The following is a 5,855-nucleotide window of genomic DNA, read 5'->3' as shown; positions in this document are numbered from 1 at the left end:
AAGTATTATTCAATTCTAGTTCCACTATTGGTAGTAGGAGCTCGAAAGGCAATCTTGTTATCACTACCCTTGTACAGAGGATTCTCGGTGACTGACACTAACACCTTGCCAGACTGTAAGTGCATACAACTAGGATCATCTATAATAAGTAAAATCTAGTGTTTAGCATAGAGGGTCATTGTTATAGGACATTTGGTACATGGAGATTTAAATATTTCATAAATTGACAATAATGAAAATAAACCATGGACACCATAGCATAACTCAAGAGCATGAAGATCCAAGAACACAAGATTGGGTGTAATCCTCCCCCCCTGATGTGTGTAGCTTCACTCCCACACGTGGTATTTAAATACTTTAGCCCCTGGAGCCATAAATAGTATAGCTTTTACAAAATTGAACCATAGTCCAATGCTTTTAAAGTATCTTATCAAAATAAACCTTTCCCAACATATGTACAATGGTTCAAACCATACAAAATTAATTATTTTGCACACATGTGCACGACTAGATAATTCCATCCAATGTCCACCTTTGTTGTCCTGAACTTATGATCTATACTCAAAAATATTCCACATTGTTAGATCACAATTACTTTGGAATCACTCACAAAAATAATATTGACAAATGGAAATCATTCACTACCATGCATCACACATAATTAATCAAATTCACTCCCACATTAGATTCACTCACAATGTCTTCACATAAGGAGTTTGTGTCACAGACAACTCATCAACCTTCATTTGAAATTGAAAAGAAAATAATTTGTAGAGCTGAAATATATTTATACATATGTTAGGGTTTATGGGTTCATTCGGAAATAACAATAAGTGACTTATATCCTTCGACAAAAAACATATATGCATCATTAGTTCACTGAAGTCTTAATAGTGAATGGTCTAATATGTATTTTCTTCCGCGTTTAGAAAGTACATATCTATCATGACCAATAATTTAAATTTAACTAAGCACTATTCTTTGTCTATTTAGAAAATCAATAAACATATCCAAGAATAGTTTTTCCCATCTTGCTTGGCAAAAAGGTCACCTATGGACTCTAAATTTGTTTTAATATTAAATAATGTATAAGAATGAGTTTTAGGCTTACCTTGCTAGTGGTAGAAGTCATGATTTGGAGTATCCTCTTGATTTGGTTGGTCATTGCCTTCATCTTCACACAAGGCTTTTTCTCTCCCTTGTTATTCTTCTTTGACAATTCGGTCTTCTTTCCATTCGGTTGTGTACCATTGTCCCTTGCTATTTCACCTTTACGTTGAAATTTCTCAAAAGGTTTGGAAAGAGGGTTATATCGAGGAAATTGAGGGATGTGAGAATCCGCCACTATAGTGTCCCTAGAAAATCCATTTTTCTTCTCACAGTTTGTCGCTAATGGCATTGCTAACAGAATGAGGATGGAACATGTTCACTTCCACTCTAATGAGAGTGACTTCAATCCGACTGCTTTTGTTCCTTTGATCACACTCTCTCGATGGCTTGAAGTTGGATAAGTGTGTGCCAAAATTTATCCACCACATACATCTACACAGTTTCTTTATCAAATTGGTGTAACATATCCCATTGTTGACGCGCCCTGTCTTTGTATTGAGGTGGAAGAAAATTTTGTTTGATTAGCTTTTGAAACTCCTTCCAAGTCCTTGGTCTATTTTGTCATGGCTTAACGGCATTCCAACATTGAGATGCACTTTCAACATTTGACTTTGTCTTTCTTCGACAATTGTTCCCCAGAAAAATAATCATCATATTGACTAAGCCATGAAAATGTGATCTTTTGTTCCTTCTTACCATTAAAATTCTGAAAAGTGAAAGCTTTGCGAATAATCTTGCTTTCCTTCTTCCTTGCCTGTGCTTGAAGAGTAGCCTGTATTGTCTTGCATATGCGGTGCCCCTCAGAATCTGAAGAATCGGATCTAGAAGATGACCTTTTTCTTTTCTTGCGTGAAATTTTTCTCTCAAGTTTTTCTCTTTTGACCAAGCTCATTGACGAGTTAAGCTTGAAGTGCATTTAATTGATCTTGGATAGTTAGTGGTAGAGGATAGGTTGCCATTGTAGAAGAAGCAATCAAAATAACATGGGAGTGTAGAAATAAAATAAAAAAGCTAACAAGCTTATCTAACTCCCGTGTGTTTTGAAAGAAGGCTTGTTGAAGCACTCGAAGTCGATGGCGTCCAATGAGGAATAAAATAATAATAATCCAATTATCGCCTTGATGTTAAGAATTTGGGAAGAAATTCTGGAACGCTTGCTAGATTTTCCACCTCGAACAACTTTGCAAAAATTCTATTATGAGTTCTTTTCCCACAAAATCTGAAAGTTTAGTTACCAAAATTTGGTGTCGCCAATAAACTGCGCAACTGAGATTTTTGTTAATATGTAAAAGATTTATTTTAAGCTCTTGTAAGCTTGCTATGTTAAGATTTCAAATATGGCCAAAGCTTTGAGTTTTAAAAAAGCTTTAAGACTTAGCTTTAATTAAAGCTTAGTAAAGCTTAATAAAAAAGCCCACCGCCTGCAGACTGCGTAGACGCAAATTTAGTGGAGAAGAAAAAGCTTCAGTGCCGCCCGCAATTTCAGCATGCGCATCCTGTGCATAGTGTGAATGATTCCCCATCGCCTTGCCCTCGCCGAGTTGTGGAGGGAAAGGTGGAAAGATAATTTTAATTAAAAGAAATAACATAAGAAAAAGAATTATTCTTTGTAAGTAATTCACCAACGCAGCACACCTGAATAATTGGAGGAGAGAAGAAAATTTGAGAGCCCTCCATTATGCAAATTAAGCACAGGCTAGGCTTAGCAATTCTGAAATTAGACCAAAGATCACCTCAATGAGCTGATTTCAACCATACGGATGGGTTATGGAAAGGATTAGAATTGAGGAAGGTGGTTTTGGGAGAAGAAGGGTAGTTTCACTTCAAGAAAAGTGGTTTTATGCATGAAGACCTCAACCTTTGATCCAATTCTTGATGAGACGGCCCAAACATTTCCCATAAACCATTGAATCTTTGCCCAAAAGTCTCTTTGGTTTTGCCTCCCTTGCCCTTTGGATTTTTTAATGAATCTTGTCTATGTCCAAAGCCCTTGTACCCTTGCTGTAGACTTTTTACAGATTCTAATCTTCCGGTGCAAGTATTTTGAGTTTGTAGAAAAGCCTTCAAATTTTCTCCAAGCCAATAACCTTTGAGAAAAAATCAATTTCTTGATTTTTCTTCAAGTCTCCATGACCCAAATTCAACACTTGAATTTGCCATGCTTTGATACCACTGTTAGAGGACCTTTGGTACATGGAGATTTGAAATTCCATAAATTGACGATAATGAAAATAAACCATAGACACCATATCATAACTCAAGAGCATGAAGATCTAAGAATAGAAGATTGGGTGCAATCCTCCCTCCCCCCCTCTCCCTCCCTCCTTCTCCCCCTCCCCCCTCCCCCCCTCCCCCCCGCCCCGACGTGTGTGGCTCCACTCCCACATGCGGTATTTAAATCATATTTCATAAATTTAGCCCTTAGCCATAAATAGCATAGCTTTTCCAAAGCTTTTACAAAATTGAACCATAGTCCAATGCTTTTAAAGTAAAATGGCCAAATCATACAAAATAAACCTTGCTCAACATATGTACAATGGGCCAAACCATATAAAATTAATTATTTCGCACATATGTGCATGGCTAGATAATTCCGTCTAATGTCTACCTTTATTGTTGTGAATTTATGATCTATACTAAAAAATAGTCCACAATGTTAGATCACAATTACTTTGGAATCACTCACAAAAATAATGCTAACAAATGGAAATCATTCACTACCATGCTTCACACATATACCATGCATCACACATAATTAATCGGATTTACTCCCACATTGGATCCACTCAATGTCTTCACATAATTCATTGGATTCACTTCCACATTAGATTCACTCACAATGTCTTCACATAATTAATTGGATTCACTCACAATGTCTTTGCACGTATCGCACATATTCACTCATAATGTCTTCACATAATTAATTGGATTCACTTACAATGTCTTCACATAATTCATTGGATTCACTTCCACATCGGATTCACTCACAATGTATTCACATAATTAATTGGATTCACTCACAATGTCTTTGCACGCATCACACATATTCACAGAGTTGATCGGATTCACTCACAATCAAACTCACACCACACGTCTCACGTATGTTATCGTTGATTGGGTTCACTCACAATAATCAAATTAGCTTGGGCACATCTCACACGTGTTACTGTTGATCGGATTCTCTCACAATCAACTTAACCACCTAAGATATTCTTTTCACTTGTTGGGTCACTTAAAAATTAATAAATTAATTATTGTAAACAGTCATACTAGTGTTAATCGTGTCCAATCATTGAGTCAAGGGCTTAGCTTTATCAATTTCAAGTCACGGAAGTGTTAGCTTCTTTTGATCTCTCTGTCAAGATGTGAGGGGTCTGGAAAATATTCACTTCTTTTTTTGTCCCTTTAGTTTCAAATCACTCTTTTTCAAGTTTTGTGTCAGTATTTTTGTGAATTTTTTCTTTTATGTGTGTGCACGTGTGCCTAGTGTGATATGTTGTAATCTGTTGAGAAATGTGGCGAGCATAAGAAAGGTAGGGAGTGAGTATGAGTAAGCCTAAACATGTACCAAACCTAGAAAGAAGCCGCATAAGCAAGCTAGAGTGATCCCATAAAGTGAGCCCAAGAGGCAACCCATGTACCGAAGGGGTCATTTTTGAGCAATGAAAAATAAAGCAAGCTCTCAAGCCTCTTTATGAGTACAAGTCAATCTTGAGTCTAAAGCTTAATTTAGTTTATTCATCATTATTATTGCACTTAGATATCATCCACCTTAGCTTAGTGCTAATCACATTATAATTAGTGTAGGATTAATTCACCCTCACTATAGCCATGCACATGTCCAGGATACCCATGTTTCTCAACATGGTATCAAAGCTTCTCCTCTACCCATGATCTTCTCCAATCTTGCCATTGCATCATCATTAGCTTGCATCAATTTAATCATTTTGCATTGCACTAATCCTACCCCATTAGTGAAGCTTATCCACTCACCTCATTAGTGGTGGAAGATTTCCAAGCTTTCCATTGCCAAAACACTCTACCATTGCCCTCTAAACTTTAGGAGGATTCTTCCTAGCTATAGGCACCTATCTTCATCAAACCATTTCAATCAATTTGCTGCCATCAGTTCGCATCAAGCAAAAACATCACCCCGCTGGTCTTTCAATCGATTCACCACATATGCTCTAAATTACTAAAATCCCTTTTAGGTGAGCTTCGAGCATGGTACAATGAGCTCACAAACCAAATTTGTGTGTGTGTGTGTGTGTGTGCGTGTGTGTAAGCACTAGAAGCAAAAAACCAGTCAAGGGAAATTGCCTCTATGCATCGATTTAAGCACGCTTTGAGCTAGTTTCTTGGATTCAAGATCATGGTAAAAGCCCCATCAAAATCCTCATCATTGAGCTCAATTGAAGCCTCCAAATTTGCAACCTGCTAATCACTATCACTAAGTCTAAATCAATACAAAATTAAGCCTTAATCAGCAAAGATTGGGCACAATTGATCCTATAAATCTCTAATTGGGGTACTAGTTCATCTTGGGAAACATTTATTTACATCTAGAATCACTCTCACCTCATGTTTTTCATATTTTTAAAGTTCGTTATAAGCAATTTATTTTTCACTAGTTTAGTTTAGTTTTTTTTTTGCACTAAGCTTAAATCATTGCATTGTCACTTGTATGGGACTAAACATTGCCTGAGAGCATCCTGGGTAAGACCTTCCTAATGGCATCAAGCACC

The sequence above is a fragment of the Cibotium barometz genome, chromosome 40 (genome assembly GCF_041138505.1).
Source record: "Cibotium barometz isolate CiBa-2024 chromosome 40, ASM4113850v1, whole genome shotgun sequence".
In the NCBI taxonomy this organism is placed as follows: Eukaryota; Viridiplantae; Streptophyta; class Polypodiopsida; order Cyatheales; family Cibotiaceae; genus Cibotium; species Cibotium barometz.
This window is presented reverse-complemented; position numbering follows the sequence as displayed.